Raw genomic sequence first — 26527 nt, 5'->3', positions numbered from 1 at the left:
GGTAAGAAATCTCCGTAGAAACATAATACGCATATAATTATTAGCTGCAACTCCAATATTCAAACAATGGAAGCATTCTATTATAAAGCCCCTTTTTGTTCATCAGGGAATCTCTCTACAAATATATAAGCACATTGCAATGCAAACCCTTCAGTAGGAAGTTAATTATGGAAGCTACTCACCGGGCGAAGCCTCTCTTTATTTTCAGTAGGAAATCTCTCTACTTATTATAATGGGTGGCCAAGCTTGAAAACAGTAATGCTGATGAGACTATGGTCATCGACATTTCCGTGCACTGATTTTCGTCACCCGGTGATGACACCGATGCTTCTTCTCATCTGTGAGTACCTGATGCGTTGTCAGATTGAGTCCTCTCGTGATTTGGCTGTTGGTTGTTTCTTGTGCTCCATGCTTCTATCTGTAAGTCCCTGCTGGGTTTTGTCCTCTACTAAATGTAGGGATAGGAAGAATATATCGACACAAATTTACTTGGCAACTGTAGCAATTGATGTCAAAACTTCAAAATAAAATAAAATATTTAGATATGTTCTCCTTCTCCATCACTTGGATAGTCGTCATCATATTTGTGCAATTAACTGAAAGGGCGTACCCACTGCCGAAAGCTCCCACACGTTGTAGGGTCTGGGGAAGGGAATTTCTAGGCAGCCTTCCCCTTCCACTTCCAGGACACAAGTGGAGATACTCTACCACTGTGCCAGGCCTGCCCTTCTGCAATTACCTGAACGGTTATATTTTAAATTGGTTAACAAAAAATTAAACTAGACGATTAATAGGTAAAATTGAACTGTTCAATTTCAAATTGCTTGGAATGCTGTTCCATTTTTAAATTGCATTAATTTGATAGGCTTTGTAGTTTCTACACAGCTTGTCCCAAGTTAGGAAAAAGGAGGAGAGTTCGTGATAGGCTTAGCGAGCCAGCGGTAAAAAAAGTATCTTTATAGAAATGAAAACATCACGAATTGGGCAGTAGTTGTACTAGGATGGGTGATCTCCTGGAAAGTCTCTGTGTTACTTATTTCAGTTGGTTTTCATTTCTAGTCTACCCCAACTTGTTTGAGAATAAAGACTTTGAAGAAGATTATAATTACTTGCATCGTTACTCGCAGTTCGTCATAGTTGAAGCAAATGTGCCATCTTCTATGGCTTTTGATTCAATGGACAGTTAATAAGTGAACGGCATGGTATTTCGGTGTGAGATGGTTTTTGAACGACGTGTAGCTTTGGAACTGTAGCTCCACTGACAAGTACTGCACCGTGATAAATATCACCTTAGTCAGCCATTGTTTCTAATATATCAACAAGATACAGCTTAGGCCCAACTGCAAATGCTGGACGTATGCTCAAAATATAATCTGGCATATTATTTGTATATGATAATTAATTTATGCAAATTTATGAAGCATAAGTATATTCTTGTATTAAATTAAGTTTTGACTTTATTGTAGCTTCCAAAAAGAGCAGCTTACACTTACCAGGCTTATCCTCTGCCAGGGTTCGAGTGGCAGTTGTAGAATAGAACATGCATGAAGCACTTATAAATAGGAAGAATATGCAAAACAAGGGAAGTATTTTCATCGCCATTTTTTTTGATCTTGTTATTTTCTTTGTTGTTACAAAAGGTACTTCTATTCGTTGCCTATATATGTTTGTTGAAGAGGTACCCAGGGGCGGAACCAGAATTTAAGTATAGGGGGTGCTAAATAATATTATTATTATTTTTTGGAATCGATGCTATAATTTATAATATGAAATTGTTGTTTTCAATTTAGGAATTGTCTGATTAGTCGGTGCTATAATAAAATACCATTTGTTTATTGTAATTTCTAATTTGAAAAGGATTTTATTTTTGCCATCTTCCAATGCGCAAAGACGGAAGGCCCACTAGTCCAAATAGAAATGAATTTAATTATATTTTTTTAAATTTACATTGAAGCCCTCTAATTTTAAATATTTTTATAGGGTTATACATGTAAAATGAACTATATAATACAATTCCTATATACTTGGTAATAAAAAAAATTTCAAGTTGGGGTGGCTTAGCACCCCCCAGCTACACCTATGTTTCGCCCCTGGAGGTACCCATAGTGTGCAGTAATGATGTGTGATATCTACCTACTTCATTTTTGCAATACTTGCAATCTAATAAGTCAATAAAATACACCTAACCCCGTAGAAAATTAGATCGGTTTTTTCGTGTCTTAGTTCATCAAATAATCAAGTTAAATCAGGCGATGACTGCTAATTCCTCAGTATCCACACCACACTATAGTGAAATTGAATATTTTTTATACTACATGTCAGGAGACAGCTCAGAAAGGTAATTAGATAAGATCGGCTATCTTATCAAAATTAAACAGTAGGGAGGATTGAATATGGCTTGCTTAGATATAATTGGTCTAGTTGGACACAGTTTTTCCAATAAACAGACAACATAATTTTCCGTATTGATTAATTTGGATAAGAAATTTAAAACTCACTTTTGCAAATCATAACCGATTTATCAAAAAAATAATAATTTATCCTTTAAGATACATTGGTCGTATGACTCTAACGTTTCTGAACAAGTTTAGTTTGTTCCTATAAACTTCTCCTTTAGGATTTTGAATTTCTTTCTTATGTTAATTTCGTTTTACATGCCGTAGATAGAGTAAAATAAGTTTCACACAACATCCTATATTCTGCAAGGGAATAGTGTCTCCATATGATAAGCATCTTCCGTAGGTAAAATAATTTACACTAATCTCTAACTTCAATTAAAGGTCTTTACAGCACTCTAGTAGTATCTCCATATGACAAGGGAATATGGTAGTTGCAACCCTAATACAACACTTCAATTGAAGGTATTTGCAGCACTATATTAGTGTCTCCAGATGACAAGAGAAGAGGGCGGTTGCAACCATAATACAATATTTCAATTAAAGGTGTTTGCAACACTCTAGTAGTGTCCCAAGATGGCAATAGAATATGATAGTTGCAACCCTAATACAACACTCCAATTGAAGGGCTTTGCAGTACTTTAGTAGTCTCCACAAGACAAGAAAAGAGGGTGGTTGTAACCTTTATATAGCACTCCAATTGAAGGGCTTTGCAGCACACTAGTAGTGTCTGCATATGACAAGAGAATAGGGTAGTTGCAACCCTAATGCAACACTTTAATTGAAGGAGTTTATAGCACTCCAGTAGTGTTTCCATATAACAAGAGAAGAGAGCGGTTGCAACCCTAATACAACACTACAATTGAAGGTCTTTACAGCACACTAGTATTGTCCCCAGATGTCAAAAGAATATGGTGGTTGCAACCCTAATACAACACTTGAATTGAAGGTGTTTGCGGGGGTCTAGTAGTGTCTCCATATGACAAGAGAAGATGGTAGTTGCAACCCTTATACAACACTCCAATTGAAGGTCTTTGCAGCACACTAGTAGTGTTTGCATATGACAAGAGAATAAGATAGTTGCAACCCTAATGCAACACTTTAATTGAAGGTCTTTGCATCACTCTAGTAGTGTCTTAATATGGCAAGGAAATATGGTAGTTATAACTCTAATACAACACTCCAATTGAAGGAGTTTGCAGCACTCGAGTAGTATCTTTAGATGGCAAGAGAAGAGACTGGTTGCATCTCTAATACAATACTCCAATTGAAGGCCTTTGCAGCACACTAGTAGTGTCCCTAGATGTCAAGATAATATGGTGGTTGCAACCAAAAAACAACAATTTAATTGAAGGGGTTTGCACCACCCTAGAAGTGTCTCCTTATGGCAAGAGAAGAAGGTGGTTGCAACCCTTATACAACACTCTAATTAAATGTCTTTGTAGGACACTAGTAGTGTCGCCAACTGGCAAGAGAAGAGGGTGGTTGCAACCCTAATACAACACTCTAATTGAATGTCTTTGCAGCACTATAGTAGTGTCTTAATATAACAAGTGAATAGGGTAGTTGCAACCCTAACACAACACTCCAATTGAAGGAGTTTTCAGCACTCCAGTAGTGTCTCCAGATGACAAGAGAAGAGGGTGGTTGCAACCCTAATACAACACTCAAATTGAATGCCTTTACTATGTTAGATATGTGTTATAAAAGTTATCTTATGTTGATCACTTTTACATGTAATGTTTATGAATTGGATGCTACATGCATTTTGTTCCATGAAATTTATGTTTATCTATAGAAGTGTTCAAGAAGTTGCTCTTGATCTTGAACCATAGAACTCTATATGATGACAAACATAAATCTCTAAAATGTCCACAAACTTGGTTATTAGCATGGAACACTAATATACTATGATAAGTTTGTCATGTTGATTAAAGTACATTGTAGTTTTATAAATGTTGATAAAGGCTTATTGTTTAATAACATGAGTATATGAAAGGTTTCATATATTGAACAAACATAACGAATGAAAATATTATATGAGTTATGTTAGTGTCATTAATATTTTCATTGTCTCAGAATTCTAAGATATGAGATGTATTTCTTTTTCACATGAGAAGTATATAATGTAATTAGTATTAAAAGTTGCTTATTATAAGTGGTGATAAAAATATTAGTTCCTTGTATATGACTTGTGCGGGAAAAAGTTATATGTCAATAGTATCATTGCCCCTCATTTATAATGAGTGATGATATTTTATGGGCCCCTTGGTAAAGTAGAATTATAATGCATGCAATATAACTGAAGTGCAGTTATATATTTATAATTTACTTAAGAGACCAAGAAACAAATATAATACAAAGATGACACAGTCCGACTTTGTATATTATTCATAATATTATGTGGCAAGGAATAAACACAAGTAATGTTACAAATAACATTACTTTAAAGGATCATGTATTATAAAAAAGGATACTTTACATCTATGTTATTTGGGTAACTATCATGTATAGCTAGAATACCGCTTATAGTTTATGGTAATAAAATGTTTTATACCATTGCCAACATAACACAGATCCTCCATATAGGTCACACCAACTGAGCGAGAAACAAGAAAGATATTTTATTTATATGATGTATATTGTTTCATATGACCTGAAATAATATACATGTGATAGATAAATATCATGATTACTTAGAGCGAATATAAATTTATGAGAAGTGTGCATATATATATTATTTGGTATAATATGGTGCATATTATATAGTATAATATACACGACACATAAATATAATAATATGCAGAACATTGTTATAACATAAGTTTATTAAAACCCCAAATTAATATGAGTTGAGGCGGGTACTGTAGCATTTATGTAGCGCACAGCTAGGGTTGGCTCTTTTAATAAGGAGAATTATACTAGGAAGGTTGCAGAATGGAAACCCTAGTATATTTGTATATAAGGAGAGGTAGAGAAGGCATTCAAGTAAGCAAGCAATTTTCTGAAAATTTATTTTCCTTCTCTTCCTCTCCCTCCTAGCCGCCACCCCTCTTCCTCTCATATTATTGGTTTCCCTAATGAAGAATTATTAGAAGAACAAGAAGGGTTATTAACTAAGTTAAGCTTAGATTAAATTAAGATCTCTAGCAAGGTCTTTCTAATCCTTGTTTAGTTCAAGGTAAACACTAGGAGGCCGTTTCGACAAACGAAGGTATCTAAGATGCCTAGAAGAGAATATGACTTCTCTCTATTTACCAAATTGACATTTGGTAGAGGTATATTCAAATCACCTTTGTTAGATAGATTTGTGATGAATGAATGAGTAGATATCTATTTGCATATATATGAATTGCTTTAATATAATTAGCATAATAAAGTAGATTCGTAGATGCTTATAAGAGGGTCAAAATTTTATAATTTATCGCCTTGCCGCATCATGAAATCATTCATACTACACAAGTAGTGTCCCCAGATGTCAAGAGAATATGGTGGTTGCAATCCTAATACAACACTTTAATTGAAGGTGTTTGCAGCACTATAGTAGTGTCTCCATATGGTAAGAGAAGAGGGTAGTTGCAACCCTTATACAACACTTCAATTGAAGGTCTTTGCAGCACACTAGTAGTGTCTTTATACGGCACGAGAATATGATAGTTGCACACCTAATGCAACACTTTAATTGAAGGTTTTTGCACCACTCTAGTAGTGTCTCCTTATGGCAAGAGAAGAAGGTGGTTGTAACCCTTATACAATACTTCAATTAAAGGCGTTTGCAGCATACTAGTAGTGTCCCTAGATGTCAAGAGAATAACGTGCTTGCAACCATAATACAACACTTTAATTGAAGGTGTCTGCAGCACTCTCGTAGTGTCACTATATGGCAATAGAAGATGAATGTTGCAACTCTTATACAACACTTCAATTAAAGGTCTTTTCATTACACAAGTAGTGTCTGCATATGGAAAGATAATAGGGTAGTTGCAACCTTAATACAACACTTTAACTGAAGGTCTTTGCAGCAGTCTAGTAATGTCTCCATATGGTAAAAGAAGAGGGTGGTTGCAATGGTAATACAACACTCCAATTGAAGGTCTTTGCAGCACTTTAATAGTATTTTCATATGACAAGAGAAGAGGGTGGTTGCAACGCATAACAACACTCTAATTGAAGGTCTTTACAGCACTATAATAGTGTTTACATATGACAAGAGAAGAGGGTTGATGTAACCTTGGTACAACATTCCAATTGAAAGTCTTTGCAGCAACACTAGTAGCATCTGCATATGACAAGAGAATAGGGTAGTTGCAACCCTAATGAAATATTTTAATTAAAGATCTTTGTAGCACTCTAGTAGTGTCCTAAAATGACAAGGGAATAGGATAGTTGGAACCTTAATACAACTCCAATTGAAGGAGTTTGCAGCACTCGAGTAGTGTCTCCAGATGGCAAGAGAAGAGGCTAGTTGCAATCCTAACACAACACTCCAATTGAAGGCCTTTGCAGCACATTATTAGTGTTGCTAGATGTCAAAATAATATGACGGTTGCAACCCTAATACAACAGTTCAGTGTTATAAGAACCAGACCGGATAGGTCAGTTCAGTCAGAAAAAATGGGAATTGATCACCTGTCCGGTTCGGTCCTTTTCAATTATCGGGTAAAAACGATTTTATCGGTCGGTTCATGTAAAAAAGGCATTGGAGAAATCCAGGTTAAACCACGGTTCAAATCAACATTTGATATATCCATATCTTCCTCTTGCAGAAATGAGAACTTAGCATATCTTCCAATTTTGCTAGATTTTTTCATTTCCTGCCTTTTCTCCACATGACTGAGATGGAAAGAAATGAGAAAATTGCTCTCCTTTCTCCTTCAATTTTCTTGCATATATTGTGGTATATTGCACATAGGCTCAAGGATGTTCTGAGTTCTGAAGGCATAAGCTTGAAACGAAATCACCAAAGAACTTGCATTAGATATTATAAGTATACTCATCTGATCATTTAATTCGAATTTGTAGTCCATGCACTTGAAAAGCTTGAATTTTTTAGATGCTTGTATTGAATAATTGACTGCATTGAAGGTGTTCGATGAAATGCTCAAGCCAAAATAAGATTTAGATGAGAGTAGTTGGAACTTAAACACTGATTAGTGCTCAGTTGGGAATTGATTGGCAATTAAATTATGCAAGACTAAGTAATCTAATGTCTTGCTTTACCAATTGTAACACTAATACGACATTTCAATTGAAGGTGTTTGCAACACTCTAGTAGTGTCTCCATATGGCAAGAGAAGAGGGTAGTTACAACCCTTATACAACACTGCAGTTGAAGGTCTTTGTGTCACACTATTAGTGTCTGCATATGACAAGATAATATGGTAGTTGCAACCCTAATATAACCCTTTAACTGAAGGTCTTTGTAGCATCCTAGTAGTGTCTCCATATGGAAAGGGAATATGGTTGTAACAACCTTAATAAAACACTCCAATTGAAGGAGTTTTTAACACTCGAGTAGTGTCTCTAAATGGCAAGATAAGATGCTGGTTGCAATCCTAATACAACACTCCAATTGAAAGCCTTTGTAGCACACTAGTAGTGTCCATAGATGTCAAAATAATATGGTGGTTGAAACCCTAATACAACAGTTTAAGAAGGTGTTTGCAGCACTCTAGTAGCGTCTCCATATATCAAGAGAAGAGGGTGGTTGAAACCCTTATACAACACTCCAATTAAAAGCCTTTGCAGGACACTAGTAGTGTTGCCATCTTGCAAGAGAAGAGGGCAGTTGCAACCCTAATATAACACTCCAATTGAAGGACTTTGTAGCAATCTAGTAGTGTCTCCATATGACAAGTGAAGATGGTGGTTGCAACCCTAATACAACACTTTAATTGAAGATTTTTGTAGCACTCTAATAGTGGATCTCTAGATGGCAAGATTAGGTCATTGACAACCCTAATACAACACTCCAATTGAAGGTGTTTGGAGTACTCTAGTAGTGTCTCCAGATTACAAGATAATAGGACATTTACAACCCTAATACGAAACTACAATTGAAGCTGTTTGGAGCACCCTAGTAGTGTCCCTCTATTGCAAGATAATAGGGCATTTACAGCCCTAATATAATACTCCAATTGGAGGTGTTTGGAGAACACTAGTAGTGTCTCTATATGGCAACATAATAGGACATTTACAACCCTAATATAGTACTCGAATTGAAGGTGTTTGGACCACTCTAGTAGTGCCTTTATATGGCAAGATAATAAGGCATTTAAAACCCTAGTACGACACTCGAATTGAAGGTGTTTGGAGAACTCTAGTAGTGTTTCTATATGGTAAACTAATAGGACTTTTACAACCCTAATACAATACTTCAAACGAAGTTGCTTGGAGCACTCTAGTAGTGCCTTCAGATGGCAAGATAATAGGGCTGTTACAACCGTAATACAACACTCCAACTGAAGGTGTTTGGAGCACTCTACTAGTGTCATCAGATTATAAGATAATAGGGCATTTACAACCCTAGTACAACACTACAAGTGAAGGTGTTTCAAGGACTCTTGTATTGTCTCTATATGGCAAGATAATAACGCATTTATAACCCTAATACAACACTACAATTGAAGGTGTTTGGAGCACTTTAGTAGTGTTTCCAGATGGAAAGATAATAGGGCATTTACAACCCTAATACAACACTCCAAATGAAAGTGTTTGGAGAACTCTAATAGTGTCTCTATATGGCAAGATAATAAGACATTTACAACCCTCATACAACACTCCAATTGAAGGTGTTCGGAGAACTTTAGTAGTGTCTATATGGCAACATAATAGGGCATTTACAACCCTAATAAAACACTCCAATTGAAGGTGTTTGGAGAACTATAGTAGTGTCTCTATATGGCATGATAATAGGGCATCTACAACCCTAATACAATACTACAATTTAAGGTGTTTTGAGGACTCATGTAGTGTCTCTATATGACAAGATAATAGGGCATTTACAACCCTAATACAACACTCCAATTGAAGGTTTTTGGAGAACTCTAATAGTGTCTCTACATGGCAAGATAATAGGTCTTTTACAACCCAAATACAACACTCTAAATTAAGGTGATTCGAGCACTCTAGTAGTGTCTTCAGATTGCAAGATAATTGGACATTTACAACCCTAATACAACACTCCAATTGAAGGTGTTTGGAGAACTCTAGTTGTCTCTATATTGCAAGATAATAGGGCATTGACAACCCTAATACAACACTCCAATTTATGGTTTTTGCTCTTGTAGTGTCTCTATATGGCATTATAATAGGGCATTTACAACTCTAATACAACATTCTAATTGAGGGTGTTCGATGAACTGTAGTAGTGTCTGTATATGGAAAGATAATAGGTCATTTACAAACCTTATACAACACTCCAATTGAAGGTGTTTGATGCACTTTAGTAGTGCCTCTATACGGCAAGATAAAAAGACATTTACAATATGAATACAACACTCCAATTGAAGGTTTTAGGAGCACTCTAGTACTATCTCTAGATGGGAAGATAATTGGGCATTTACAACCATAATAAAACAGTCCAAATGAAGGTGTTTGGAGAACTTTAGTAGTGTCTCTATATGGCAAGATAATATGACATTTACAACCCTAATAGAACATCCCAATTGAAGGTGTTTGAAGAACTCTAGTGGTGTCTCTATATGGCAAGATAATAGGGCATTTACAACCCTAATACAACACTCCAATTGAAGGTGTTTGGAGCACTCTAGTAGTGTCTCTATATGGCTACATAATAGGGTATTTACAACCCTAATACAAAACTCGAATTAAAGGTGTTTGGAGAACTCTAGTAGTGTCTCTATATGGTAAGATAATAGGGCATTTACAACCCGAATACAACACTCCAACTGAAGGTGTTTGGAGCACCCTAGTAGTGTCTCCAGATGAGAAGATAATAGGGTTTTTACAACCCTAATACAACAATTCAAATGAAGGTGTTTGAAGCACTCTAGTAACCTCCAGAAGCACAACAAATGATGAGAGATAAGGATTTTTGTTTTTATTTTTGCTGCTGCTCAATCAAGTAAGCAGAAAATGCGCTTTATTATTGCAGTTGGTGCGAAATAGGACTTAAGCGACTAGAGCGAAACCCCTGTGTGGATGGCGAGTCGTAGGATTAACCAGATTGTTCAACATGATAGCTTTTCTTTGCTTCTCTTTTTGAAAGAGTGTCTCTAGATTGCAAGATAATAGAGCATTTACAACCCTAATACAACACCAATTGAAGGTGTTTGGTGGATTCTTGTATTGTCTCTATATGTCAAGATAATAACGCATTTACAACCATAATACAACACTCCAATTGAAGGTGTTTGGAGGATTCTTGTATTGTTTATATATGGCAAGATAATAGCGCATTTACAACCCTAATACAACACTCAAATTGAAGTTGTTTGGAGCACTCTAGGAGTGTCTCTAGATGGCAAGATAATAAGGCATTTACAATCCTAATACAACACTCCAAATGAAGGTGTTCGAAGAACTTCAGTAGTGTCTTTATATGGCAAGATAATAGGGCATTTACAACCCAAATAAAACACTCCAATTGAACTTGTTTGGAGAACTCTAGTTGTGTCTCTATATGGCATGATAATAGGGCATTTACAAACCTAATACCGCACTCCAATTTAAGGTGTTTGAAGGACTCTTGTAGTGTCTCTATATGACAAGATAATAGGATATTAACAACCCCAATACAACGCTACTTTTGAAGGTGTTTGGAGAGATCTAGTAGTGTCTCTACATGGCAAGATGACATTTACAACCCTAAAACAACACTCCAAATGAAGGTGTTTGGAGAACTCTAGTAGAGTCTCCAGATTGCAAGATAATATGGCATTTACAACCCTAATACAACACTCAAATTGAAGGTGTTTGGAGTAGTCTAGTAGTGTCTCTATATGGCAAGATAATAGGGCATTTACAATACTAATAAAACACCCCAAATGAAGGTGTTTGGAGAATTCTAGTAGTGTCTCTGTATGGCAAGATAATTGGGTATTTACAACCCTAATATATCACTCGAATTGAAGGTGTTTGGAGACCTCTAGTAGTGTCTCTGGATGGTAAGATAATAAGGCATTTACAACCGTAATACAACACTCCAATTGAATGCGTTTGGAGCACTCAAGTAGTGTTTCCAGATGCCAATATAATAGGGCTTGTACAAACCTAACACAACACTCCAAATGAAGGTGTCCGGAGCACTCTAGTAGTGTCTCCAGATTGCAAGCTAATAGGGCATTTACAAACCTAATACAACACTCCAGTTGAAGGTGTTTGGAGGACTCTTGTATTGTCTCTATATTGCAAGATATTAGTGCATTTACAACCCTAATACAACACTTCAATTGAAGGTGCTTGGAGCATTCTAGTAGTGTCTCCAGATGGCATGATAACAGGGCATTTACAACTCTAACACAACACTCCAACTGAAGTTGTTTGGTGAACTCTAGTAGTGTTTCTATATGGCAAGATAATAGGTCATTTACAACCCTTATACAACACTCCAAATGAAGGTGATTGGAGCACTCTAGTAGTGTCTCCAGATTGCAAGATAATTGGGTATTTACAGCCCTGATACAACACTCCAAATGAAGGTGTTTGGAAAACTCTACTAGTGTCTATATATGGCAATATAATAGTACACAACACTCCAATAGAAGGTGTTCGGAGGGCTTTAGTATTGTCTCTATATGGTAAGATAATAGGGCATCTACAACCCTAATTAAACATTCCAATTGAAGGTGTTTGGAGAACTCTAGCAGTGTCTCCATATGACAAGATAATTGGGCATTTACAACTCTAATACAACATGCTAAATGGAGGTGTTTGGAGCAATCTAGTAGTGTCTCCAGTTTCCAAGATAATAGGGCATTTACAACCCTAATACAACACTTGAATTGAAGGTGTTTCGAGCACTTTAGTAGTGTCTCTATATGGCAAAATAATAGAGCATTTGCAACCCTAATACAACACTCCAGTTGAAGGTGTTCGAAGAACTTTAGTAGTGTCTTTATATTGTAAGATAATAGGGCATTTACAACCCTAATAAAACACTCCAATTGAAGGTGTTTGGAGAACTCTAGTAGTGTCTCTATATGGCACGATAATAAAACATTTACAACCCTAATACAACACTCCAATTTAAGGTGTTTGGAGAACTCATGTAGTGTGTATAGCAAGATATTAGGGAATTTACAAACCAAATACGATACTCGAATTGAAGTTGTTTGGAGAACTCTTGTAGTGTCTCTATATGGATAGATAATAGGACATTTACAACCCTAATAAAATAGCCCAAATGAAGGTGTTTGGAGAACTCTACTAGTGTCTCTATATGGCAAGATAATAGGACATTTACAACCCTAATACTTCACTCGAATTGAAGGTGTTTGGAGAACTGTAGTAGTGTTTCTGTATGGTAAGATAATAGGGCATTTACAACCGCAATGCAACACTCCAATTGAAGGTGTTTGGAGTACTCTAGTAGTGTCTCCAGATGCCTAGATAATAGGGCTTGTACAACCCTAACAAAACACTCCAAATGAAGGTGTTCGGAGCACTCTAGTAGTGTCTCCATATTGCAAGTTAATAGGGCATTTACAACCCTAATACAACACTCTAGTTGAAGGTGTTCGGAGGACTCTTGTATTGTCTCTATATTCCAAGATAATTGGGCATTTACAACCCTAATAGAACACTCCAAATGAAGGTGTTTGGAGAACACTACTAGTGTCTCTATATGGCAAGATAATAGGACATTTACAACCCTAATACTTCACTCGAATTGAAGGTGTTTGGAGAACTGTAGTAGTGTTTCTGTATGGTAAGATAATAGGGCATTTACATCCGTAATGCAATACTCCAATTGAAGGTGTTTGGAGTACTCTAGTAGTGTCTCCAGATGCAAAGATAATAGGGCTTGTACAACCCTAATACAACACTCCAAATGAAGGTGTTCGGAGCACTCTAGTAGTGCCTCCAGTTTGCATGTTAATAGGGCATTTACAACCCTAATACAATACTCCAATTGAATATTTTTTGAAGGACTCTTGTATTATCTCTATATTGCAAGATATTAGTGCATTTACAACCCTAATAGAACACTCCAGTTGAAGGTGTTTGGAGAAATCTAGTAGTTTGAAGGTATTTGGAGCACACTACTAGTGTCCCAAGATGGTAAGATAACAAGACATTTACAACCCTGATATAACACTCCAATTGAAGTTGTTTGGAGAACTCTTGTATTGTCTCTAAATGGCTAGATAATAGGGCATTAACAACCCAAAAACAAGACTCCAATTGAAAGAGTTCGGAGGAGTATAGTAGTGTCTCTAGATGGCAAGATAATTGGGCATATACAACCCTAATAAAGCACTGCAAATGAAGGTGTTTCGAGCACTCTAGTTGTGTCTCTAGTTTGCAAGATAATAGGGCATTTACAACCCTAATACAACACTCTAGTTGAAGGTGTTCGGAGGACTCTTGTATGTCTCTATATTGCAAGATAATTGGGCATTTACAACCCAAATAGAACACTCCAGTTGAAGGTGTTTGGAGAACTCTAGTAGTTTGAAGGTATTTGGAGCACTCTACTAGTGTCCCTAGATGGTAAGATAATAGGATATTTACAACCCTAATATAACACTACAATTGAAGTTGTTTGGAGGACTCTTATATTGTCTCTAGATGACAAGATAATAGGGCATTTAAAACCCTAATAAAGCACTGCAAATGAAGGGTTTTTGGAGAATTCTAGTAGGGTCTCTATATGGCAAGATAATAGGGCATTTACAACCCTAATAGAACACTCAAGTTGAAGGTGTTTGGAGAACTCTAGTAGTGTCTCTATATCGCAAGATAATAGGGCATTTACAACACTAATACAAATCTCCAATTGAAGGAGTTTGGAGCACTCCAGTAGTGTATTCAGATGGCAAGATAATAGTGCATTTACAACCCTAATAAAGCACAACAAATGAAGGTGTTTGGAGAACTCTAGTAGGGTCTCTATATGGCAAGATAATAGGGCATTTACAAGACAAATACAACACTCGAATTGAAAGTGTTTGGAGAACTCTAGTAGGGTCTATATGGCAAGATAATAGGGCATTTACAACCCTAAAAGAACACTCCAGTTGAAGGTGTTTGGAGAACTCTAGTAGTGTCTCTATATCGGAAGATAATAGGGCATTTACAAGACAAATAAAACACTCGAATTGAAGGTGTTTGGAGAACTCTAGTATCTCTATATGGCAAGATAATAGGGCATTTACAACCCTAATACAACACTCCAATTGAAGGTGTTTGGAGCACTTAGTGTATTCAGATGGCAAGATAATAGCGCATTTACAACCCTAATAAAGCACGGTAAATGAAGGTGTTTGGAGAATTCTAGTAGAGTCTCTATATGGCAAGATCATAGGGCATTTACAACCCTAAACGAACACTCCAGTAGAAGATGTTTGGAGAACTCTAGTCGTGTCTCTATATCGAAAGATAATAGGGCATTTACAAGACAAATACAACACTCGAATTGAAGGTGTTTGGAGAACTGTAGTAATGTCTCTATATGGCAAGATAATAGGGTATTTACAACCCTAATACAACAATCGAATTGAAGGTGTTTGGAGCACTCTAGTATGTATTCAGATGGCAAGATAATAGCGCATTTACAACCCTAACAAAGCACATCAAATGAAGGTGTTTGAAGAATTCTAGTAGGGTCTCTATATGGCAAGATAATAGGGCATTTACAACCCTAAAGGACATTCCAGTTGAAGGTGTATGGAGAACTCTTGTCGTGTCTCTATATCAAAAGATAATAGGGCATTTACTAGACGAATACAACACTCGAATTGAAGGTGTTTGGAGAACTCTAGTAGTGTCTCTATATGGCAAGATAATAGGGCTTTTGCAACCCTAATATAACACTCCAAATGAAGGTGTTTGGAGCACTCTAGTAGTGTATTCAGATGTCAAGATAGCAACGCATTTATAACTCTATAAAGCACAACAAATGAAGGTGTTTCGAGAATAGTAGGGTCTCTATATGGCAAGATTATAGGGCAATTACAACCCTAATAGAAGACTCCAGTTGAAGGTGTTTGGAGAACTCTAGTCGTGTCTCTTTATCGAAAGATAATAGGGTATTTACAACTCAAATACAATACTCGAATTGAAGGTGTTTGGAGAACTCTAGTAGTATCTCTATATGGAAAGATAATTGGGCATTTACAATCCTAATACAACACTCCAATTGAAGGTGTTTGGAGCACTCTAGTAGTGTATTGACATGGCGAGATATTAGCGCATTTACAACCCTAATAAAGCACAGCAAATGAAGGTGTTTGGAGAACTCTAGTAGTGTCTCTATATCGGAAGATAATAGGACATTTATAAGACAAATAAAACACTCGAATTGAAGGTGTTTGGAGAACTCTATTAGTGTCTCTATATCACAAGATTTTTACAAGACAAATACAACACTCGAATTGAAGGTGTTTGGAGAACTCTAGCAGTGTCTCTATATGGCAAGATAATAGGGCCTTTACAACCATATAACAACACACCAACTGAAGGTGTTTCGAGAACTCTAGTAGTATCTCTATATGACAAGATAATAGGGCATTTACGACCCTAATACAACACACCAAATGAAGGTGTTTGGAGCACTCTTGTAGTGTTTTCAGATTAGCGGTTTTAAAACCCTAATACAACACTCCAATTGAAGTTGTTGGAGTAGGCTGGTATTGTCTCCAGTTGGCAAGATGATAACGCATTTACAACCCTAATACAACATTCCAATTGAAGGTATTTGAAGCACTCTTCTAGTGTCCCCAGATGGTAAGATAATAGGACATTTACAACCCTAATATAATACTTCAATTGAAGTTGTTTTGAGGACTCTTGTATTGTCTCTAAATGGCTAGATAATAGGGCATTTACAACCCTAAAGAAGACTCCAATTGAAAGAGTTCGGAGGAGTATAATAGTGTGTCTAGATGACAAGATAATAGGGCATTTACAACCCTAATAAAGCATTGCAAATTAAGGTGTTTGGAGAAGTCTAGTAGGGTCTCTATATGGCAACATAATAGGGCATTTACAACCCTAATAGAACACTCCAGTTGAAGGTGTTTAGAGAACTCTAGTCTTGTCTCTATATCAAAAGATAATAGGGCATTTACAACTCAAATACAACACTCGAATTGAAGGTATTTGGAGAACTCTAGTAGTGTATTCAGATGAGAAGATAATAGCGCATTTACAACCCTAATAAAGCACGACAAATGAAGGTGTTTTGAGAATTCTAGTAGGGTCTCTATATGGCAAGATAATAGGGCATTTACAACCCTAAAAGAACACTCCAGTTGAAGGTGTTTGGAGAACTTTAGTCGTGTCTCTATATCAAAAGATAATAGGGCATTTACAAGACAAATACAACACTCGAATTAAAAGGTGTTTGGAGAACTCTAGTAGTGGCAAGATAATAGGGCATTTACAACCCTAATACAACACTCCAATTGAAGGTGTTTGGAGCACTCTAGCTGTGTATTCACATGGCAAGATAATAGCGCATTTACAACCCTAATAAAGCACGACAAATGAAGGTGTTTGGAGAATTCTAGCAGGGTCTCTATATGGCAAGATAATAGGGCAATTACAACCCTAATATAACACTCCAGTTGAAGGTGTTTTGGAGAGCTCTAGTCATGTCTCTATATCGAAAGATAATAGGGCATTTACAAGACAGATACAACACTCCAATTGAAGGTGTATGGAGCACTCTAGTAGTGTATTCAGATAACAATATAATAGCGCATTTACAACCCTAATAAAGAACAGCAAATGAAGGTGTTTGGAGAATTCTAGTAGGGACTTTATATGACAAGATAATAGGGCATTTACAACCCTAAAAGAACACTCCAGTTTAAGGTGTTTGGAGAACTCTAGTAGTGTCTCTATATCGGAAGATAATAGGGCATTTATAAGACAAATAAAACACTCGAATTGAAGGTGTTTGGAGAACTCTAGAAGTGTGTCTATATCACAAGATTTTTACAAGACAAATACAACACTCGAATTGAAGGTGTTTGGAGAACTCTAGCAGTGTCTCTATATGGCAAGATAATAGGGCCTTTACAACCCTATAACAACACACCAACTGAAGATGTTTCGAGAACTCTAGTAGTATCTCTATATGACAAGATAATAGGGCATTTACGACCCTAATACAACACACCAAATGAAGGTGTTTGGAGCACTCTTGTAGTGTTTTCAGATTAGCGATTTTAAAACCCTAATACAACAATCCAATTGAAGTTGTTTGGAGTATGCTGGTACTGTCTCCAGTTGGCAAGATGATAACGCATTTACAACCCTAATACAACACTCCAATTGAAGGTATTTGAAGCACTCTTCTAGTGTCCCCAGATGGTAAGATAATAGGACATTTACAACCCTAATATAATACTTCAATTGAAGTTGTTTTGAGGACTCTTGTATTGTCTCTAAATGGCTAGATAATAGGCCATTTACAACCCTAAAGAAGACTCCAATTGAAAGAGGTCGGAGGAGTATAATAGTGTGTCTAGATGGCAAGATAATAGGGCATTTACAACCCTAATAAAGCACTGCAAATTAAGGTGTTTGGAGAAGTCTTGTAGGGTCTCTATATGGCAACATAATAGGGCATTTACAACCCTAATATAACACTCCAGTTGAAGGTCTTTGGAGAATTGTAGTCGTGTCTCTATATCGAAAGATAATAGGGCATTTACAAGACAAATACAACACTCGAATTGAAGGTGTTTGGAGAACTCTAGTAGGATCTATATTGCAAGATAATAGGGTATTTACAACCCTAAAAGAACACTCCAGTTGAAGGTGTTTGGAGAACTCTAGTCATGTCTCTATATCGAAAGATAATAGGGCATTTACAAGACAAATACAACACTCGAATTGAAGGTGTTTGGAGAACTCTATTAGTGGCAAGATAATAGGGCATTTACAACCCTAATACAACACTCCAATTGAAGGTGTTTGGAGCACTCTAGCAGTGTATTCACATGGCAAGGTAATAGCGCATTTACAACCCTAATAAAGCACAGCAAATGAAGTTGTTTGGAGAATTCTAGTAGGGTCTCTATATGGCAAGATAAGAGGGCAATTACAACCCTAATAGAACACTCCCGTTGAAGGTGTTTGGAGAACTCTAGTCGTGTCTCTATATCGAAAGATAATTGGGCATTTACAACTCAAATACAACACTCGAATTGCAGGTGTTTGGAGAACTCTTGTAGTGTCTCTATGTGGCAAGATAATAGAGCATTTACAACCCTAATACAACACTCCAATTGAAGGTGTTTGGAGCACTCTTGTAGTGTATTTAGATGGCAAGATAATAACGCATTTACAACCGTAATAAAGCACATCAAATGAAGGTGTTTGGAGAATTCTAGTAGGGTCTCTATATGGCAAGATAATAGGACATTTCCAACTCTAATAGAATACTCTAGTTGAAGGTGTTTGGAGAACTCTAGTCGTGTCTCTATATCGAAAGATAATAGGGCATTTACAAGACAAATACAACACTCAAATTGAAGGTGTTTAGAGAACTCTAGTAGTGTAATAGGGCATTTACAACCCTAATACAACACTCCAATTGAAGGTGTTTGGAGCACTCTAGTAGTGTATTCAGATGTCAAGATAATAGCGCATTTACAATCCTAATAAAGCACAGCAAATGAAGGTGTTAGGAGAATTCTAGTTGGGTCTCTATATGGCAAGATAATAGGGCATTTACAACCCTAATAGAACACTCCAGTTGAAGGTGTTTGGAGAACTCTAGTAGTGTCTCTATATCGCACGATAATAGGGCATTTACAAGACAAATAAAACACTCGAATTGAAGGTGTTTGGAGAACTCTAGTAGTGTCTCTATATGGAAAGATAATAGGGCATTTACAACCCCAATACAACACTGTAATTGAAGGTGTTTGGCGGACAGTAATAGTTTCTTCATTTGGAAAGATAATAGCGCATTTATAACCCTAATAAAGCACATCAAATGAAGGTGTTTGGAGAATTCTAGTGTGGTCTCTATATGGCAAGATAATAGGGAATTTACAACCCTAATAGAACACTCTAGTTGAAGGTGTTTGGAGAACTCTAGTAGGATGGCAAGATAATAGGCATTTACAGCTCTAATACAACACTCGGAATGAAGGTGTTTGGAGAACTCTAATAGTGTCTCTATGGGGAAAGATAATAGGACATTTACAACTCTAATACAACACTATAATTGAAGATCTTCGGAGATATTTAGTAGTGTCTCTATATAGCAAGATAATATGGCATTCACAAGTGAAATAAAATATTCCAATAGAAGGTGGTTGGAGAACTCTAGTAGTGTCTCTATGTGGCAAGATAAAGGGTATTTACAATCCTAATACAACACTCCAAATGAACGTGCTTGGAGCAGTCTAGTAGTGCCTCAAGTTAGCAAGATAATAGGGCATTGACAACCCATATAGAACACTCAAAGTGAAGGTGTTTTGAGAACTTTAGTAGTGTTTCTATATGGAAAGATAATAGGCCATTTACAACCCTAATAAAACACTCCAATTTATGGTTTTTGCAGGACTCTTGTAGTGTCTCTATATGGCATTATAATAGGACATTTACAACTCTAATACAACATTCTAATTGAGGGTGTTCGATGAACTGTAGTAGTGTCTCTATATGGCAAGATAATAGGTCATTTACAAACCTTATACAACACTCCAAATGAAGGTGATTGGAGCACTCTAGTAGTGTCTCCAGAATGCAAGATAATTGGGTATTTACGGCCCTAATACAACACTCCAAATGAAGGTGTTTGAAGAACTCTACTAGTGTCTCTATATGGCAAGATAATAGGACACAAGACTCCAATTGAAGGTGTTCGGAGGGCTTTAGTAGTTTGTCTATATAGTAAGATAATTGGGCATTTACAACCCTAATACAACACTCCAAATGATGGTGTTTTGAGCACTCTAGTAGTGTCTCCAGTTTCCAAGATAATAGGGCATTTACAACTCTAATACAACACTTGAATTGAAGGTGTTTGGAGCACTATAGTAGTGTCTCTATATGGCAAGTTAATAGGGCATTTGCAACCCTAATACAACACTCCAATTGAAGGTGTTTGGAGGATTCTAGTAGTGCCTCCTGATGGCAAGATAATCGCACATTTACAACTCTAATATAACACTGCAAATGAAGGTGTTTGGAGAAGTCTAGTAGGGTCTCTATATGACAAGATAATAGGGCATTTACAACCTTAATACAATGTTACAATTGAAGGTGTTTGGAGTACTCTAGTATTGTCTCTATATAGCATGATAATAGAGAATTTACAACCATAATACAACACTCGAATTGAAGGTGTTTGGAGAACTCTAGTAGTGTCTCTATATGGCAAGATAATATGACATTTACAACCCTAATACAACACTCCAATTGAAGGTGTTTGGAGCACTCTAGTAGTGTATTCAGATGGCAAGATAATAGCGCATTTACAGCCCTAATAAAGCACAGCAAATGAAGGTGTTTGGAGAATTCTAGTAGGGTCTCTACATGGCAAGATAATAGGGAATTTACAACCCTAATAGAATACTCTAGTTGAAGGTGTTTGGAGAACTCTAGTAGTGTCTCTAGATGGCAAGATAATAGGACATTTACAGCTCTAATACAACACTCGGAATAAAGGTGTTTGGAGAACTCTAATAGTGTCTCTATATGGCAAGATAGTAGGACATTTACAACTCTAATACAACACTACAATTGAAGATGTTCGGAGAACTTTAGTAGTGTCTCTATATAGCAAGATAATATGACATTCACAAGTCTAATAAAATATTCCAATAAAAGGTGTTTGGAGAACTCTAGTAGTGTCTCTATATGACAAGATAATAGAGCATTTACAATCCTAATACACCACTCCAAATGAAGGTGTTTGGAGCACTCTAGTAGTGCCTCCGGTTGGCAAGATAATAGGGCATTGACAATCCAAATAAAACACTCCAAATGAAGGTGTTTGGAGAACTTTAGTAGTGTCTTTATATGACAAGATAATAAGGCATTGAGAACCATAACAGAACACTCGAATTGAAGGTGTTTGGAGAACTCTAGTAGTGTCTATATATGAAAAGATAATAAGACATTTACAACCCTAATACAACATACCAATTTAAGTTGTTCGGAGAACTTTAGTAGTGTCTCTATATGGCAAGATAATAGGGCATTGACAAGCTTAATAAAACACTCCAATAGAAGGTTTCTGGAGAACTCTAGTAGTGTCTCTATATGACAAGATAATATGCCATTTACAACCCCAATACAACACTCGAAATGAAGGTGTTTGGAGAACTCTAGTAGTGTCTCCAGATTGCAAGATAATAGGTCATTTACAACCCTAATACAACACTCCAATTGAAGGTGTTTGAAGACTCTAGTAGTGTCTTTATAGGGCAAGATAATAGGCCATTTACAATGCTAATACAACACTCCAATTGATGGTGTTTGGAGCACTATAAGAATGTCTTTATATGACAAGATAATAAGGTATTTACAACCATAATACAACACTCCTATTGAAGGTGTTTGGAGCACGCTTGTAGTGGCTCTATACTGGAAGATAATACCGCATTTACAACCCTAATACAACACTCTAGTTGAAGGTGTTCGGAGAACTTTAGTAGTGTTTCTATATGCAAAGATAATAGGGCATTTACAACCCTAATACAACACTCCAAATTAAGGTATTTGGAGCACTCTAGTAGTGGCTCCATATTGCATGATAATAGGAAATTTAGAACCCTAATACAACACTCGAATTGAGGTTGTTCTAGTAGTGTCTCTATATGGCAAGATAATAGGCCAATTATAACCCTAATACAACGTTCGAAATGAAGGTGTTTGGAGCACTCTAGTAGTGTCTCCAGATTGCAAGATAATAGGGCATTTACAACCGTAATACAACACTCTAATTGAAGGTGTTTGGAGCACTCTTGTAGTGTCTCCAGCTTGCAAAATAATGGAGAATTTACAACCTTAATAAAACATTCCAATTTAAGTTGTTTGCAGAACTCTAGTAGTGTCTCTAGATGACAAGATAATAGGGCATTTACAACAATAATACAACACTCGAATTGAAGGCGTTTGGAGCACTCTAGTAGTGTCTATATATGGCAAGACAATAGAGCAATTGAAACCCTAATACAACACTCGAATTGAAGGTGTTTGGTGCACTATAACAGTGTCTCAAGATGGCAAGATAATAGGGCTTTTACAACCTTAATACAACACTCCAAATGAATGTGTTTGGAGCACTCAAGTTGTCTCCAGATTGTAAGCTAATAGGGATTTTACAACCCTAGTACAACACTCCAATTGAAGGTGTTTGGAGCACTCTAGTATTGTCTCTAGCTTGCAAGATAATAGGACATTTACAACCCTAATACAACACTCCAATTGAAGGTGTTTGGAGAACTCTAATAGTGTCTCTATATGGCAAGATAGTAGGGTATTTACAACCCTAATACAACACTCGAATTGAAGGTGTTTGGAGCACTCTAGTAGTGTCTCCAGATGGCAAGATAATAGGGCTTTTACAACCCGAATACAACACTCCAAATGAATTTGTTTGGAGCACTTTAGTAGTGTCTCCATATGACAAGATAATAGGGCTTTTACAACCCTAATAAAACATTCCAGATGAATGTGTTTAGAGCACTTAAGTATGTTGTTCGTACAATAATCTTTTTAGTCTATTTGACTAATTTGCAAAAACATACAACTATTGAATTTTACGATTTCTTCTATTTTAGAATTATGCAGGTTTAAGTCAAATGGAATTGCAATATGGAATACTTGAACTGAAGAAATCATGAAGACTTATCAAGAATGTAAATTGTAAAACGTTATGTAACGTTTATAAAACGTTGTAACGTTTTACACCTGTCAAAAACACTGAAGTAAAAGCTTGATTAAACTCAGAAATAACTTAAAACGTTATAACGTTTTAGGATTGCCAAAACGGCTGAAGCACAGGTATTCAGAACAACTGAAACGTTGTAACGTTTTACAAAACGTTATAACGTTTCAGGATTGGCTGTATCAATGCCAAATTCAAATATAAAACGTTGTAACGTTTTAATTAAATCTGAGCTTCAAACAATTCTTGTTTTGATCAAGATTTTACAGAGCAAAACGTTATGTAACGTTTTATAAACGTTGTAATGTTTTGGATAAGTTAGCTGAGCTGTCAGAAAATTGAAAACCTAAAATCGCATTACAAGATAAAACGTTGTAACGTTTTAGCTCAATTTGCTCTTTCTGGAGCTGTCTCTATAAATAGAGCAGTGGGGTCTCTTCCCCACTGAGAACCCTAGCCGTCCCTAATTGCAAAAGAGGCGATTTTCTGTGAGCTTGGTTCCACCATTGTTGATTGAGCTTAAAACTTCAATATCTCTCAATCAATCTCAAACAACCTCAAACCCACTTCACTAATATCTAATTAGATTAGGTTAGAGTAATCTATTGAGTGTTTCTCTTGTTCTTGAGTAGCTTGTGTGACTTCCCTTGTTTGTAAGGGCTCGCCGGCTCAAACCTCGAGTTGCTCGTGTGACTTCCCTTGGTTGTAAGGGCTCGCCGGCGCTCATTTCTCGTTGGCCGTGACTTCCCATTTTGTAAGGGCTCACGGTTCACAATTGTAATCCTTTCATATTGGGTAATAGAAAGGCGCACCTAGAAAGAGGTTGTGACGCCCCGGAGACGTAGGCCTTTGTTTTGCCGAACTCCGTTATCATCCCTCGTGTCAATTTCTCTAAACTCATCTCTTTTACTTTTAATTGAAATTTAATTTCAGTTTTCGAGATAATTAGCGGTGCCCCTTAGTTCAACAAAGTAGTGCCTCTAGATTGCAAGATAATAACGCATTTACAACCCTAATACCGCACTCAAATTGAAGGTGTTTGGTGGCCTCTTGTAGTGTCTATAAGACAAGATAATAGGACATTTACAACCCTAATACAATACTCGAATTGAAGGTGTTCGGAGAACTCTACTAGTGTCTCTATATGGCGAGATAATAGGGCATTTACAACTCTAATAAAACACTCCAATTGAAGGTGTTTGGTGAACTCTAGTAGTGTCTCTATATGACAGGATAATAGAACATTTACAACCCAAATACAACACTCCAATTTAAGGTGTTTGGACGACTTTTGGAGTGTCTCTATATGGCAAGATAATTGGGCATGTATACAACACTCTAATTGAAGGTGTTTGGAGAACTCTAGTAGTGTCTCTATATGGCATGATAATAGGGCATTTACAACCCTAATACAACACTTCAATTTAAGGTGTTTGGAGGACTGTTGTTGTTTTTCTATATGACAAGATAATAAGGCAGTTACAACTCTAATACAACACTCTAATTAAAGCTTTGTGTAGATCTCTAGTAGCATCTCTACATAGCAAGATAATTGGTAATTTACAACTCTAATACAACACTCCGAATGAAGGTGAATGGAGCAATCTAGTAGTGTCTCCAGATTGTAAGATAATTGGGCATTTACACCGCTAATACAATACTCCAATTGAAGGTGTTTGGAGAACTCTATTAGTGTCTCTATATGGCAAGATAATAGGGCATTTACAACCATAATACAACACTCCAATTTAAGGTGTTTGGAGGACTCTTTTAGTGTCGCTATATTGCAAGATAATAGGGCATTTACAACCCAAATTTAACACTCGAATTGAAGGTGTTTGGGGAACTCTAGTAGTTTCTTTATATGGCAAGATAATGTGACATTTACAACCCTAATACAACACCCCAATTGAAGGTGTTCTGAGAACTCTAGTATTGTCTTTATATGGCAAGATAATAGGGCATTTACTACCCTAATACCATACTCCAAATGAAGGTATTTGGAGCACCCTTAGTGTCTCAAGTTTGTAAGATAATAGGGCATTTACAACCCTAATACAACACTCCAAATGAAGGTGTTTTGAGAACTGTACTCGTGTCTCTATATGACAATATAATAGGACATTTACAACCCTAATACAACACTCGAATTGAAGGTGTTTGGAGCACTCTGGTAGGGTATCTGTATGACAAGGTAATTGGGCATTTACAATTCTAATACAACACTTAAATTGGAGGTGTTTGGAGAACTCTAGTAGGGTCTCTATATGGCAAGATAGTATGACATTTACAACCCTAATACAACACTCATATTGAAGGTGTTTGGAGCACTCTAGTACTGTCTCTATATGACAAGATAATAGGGCATTTACAAACCTAATACAACACTCCAATTTATTGTGTTTGGAGGAGTCTTGTAGTGTCTCTATATGGCAAGATAATAGGGCATTTACAACCCTAATACAACACTTCAATTGAAGGTGTTTGGAGCACTCTAATAGTATCTCTATATGGCAATAATATAATATGACATTTATAATCATAATATAACACTTTAGTTTAATGTGTTTGGAGGACTCTTGTTGTGACTCTATTTGGCAGGATAATAGGGCATTTACAACCCTAATGCAACTCTCCAATTTAAGGTGTTTGAAGAATTCTATTAGTGTCTTTACATGGCAAGATAATGGGGCATTTACAACCCTAATACAACACTCCAATTGTGAAGGTGTCTGAAGAACTCTAGTAGTGTATTTACATGGCAACATAATAGGGCATTTACAACCCTCATACAACACTACAATTGAAGGTGTTTGAAGAACTCTAATAATGTCTCTATATGGCAAGATAATAGGGCATTTACAACCCTAATAATATAACACTCTAATTGAAGGTGTTTGGAGAACTCCGGTAGTGTCTCTATATGGCAAAATAATAAGGCATTTACAACCCTAATACAACACTTCAATTGAAGGTGTTAGGTGCACTCTAGTAGTGTCTCCAGATGATAAGATAATATGACATTTACTACCCTAATACAACACTCCAATTGAAGGTGTTTGAAGCACTCTAATAGTGTCTCGAT

At 36.5% G+C, this 26527-nt stretch overlaps 1 long non-coding RNA gene across 1 annotated transcript in view; it reads right to left on the bottom strand.

Annotated features, from left to right (window-relative positions):
- Positions 1-31: 31 nt before the first annotated feature.
- LOC144572021 (uncharacterized) overlaps positions 32-26527 on the bottom strand; it is a 70641-nt gene continuing 44145 nt past the window's right edge. Inside the window, exons 2-4 of the long non-coding RNA XR_013517644.1 lie at positions 1494-1612; positions 1110-1268; positions 32-245 (exon numbers count right to left, since the gene is read on the bottom strand). This is a non-coding gene — a long non-coding RNA (uncharacterized LOC144572021). The remainder of the gene's footprint in view (positions 246-1109; positions 1269-1493; positions 1613-26527) is intronic.

Source organism: Carex rostrata, chromosome 19 (genome assembly GCF_964058835.1).
Source record: "Carex rostrata chromosome 19, lpCarRost1.2, whole genome shotgun sequence".
In the NCBI taxonomy this organism is placed as follows: Eukaryota; Viridiplantae; Streptophyta; class Magnoliopsida; order Poales; family Cyperaceae; genus Carex; species Carex rostrata.
This window is presented reverse-complemented; position numbering and strand designations above follow the sequence as displayed.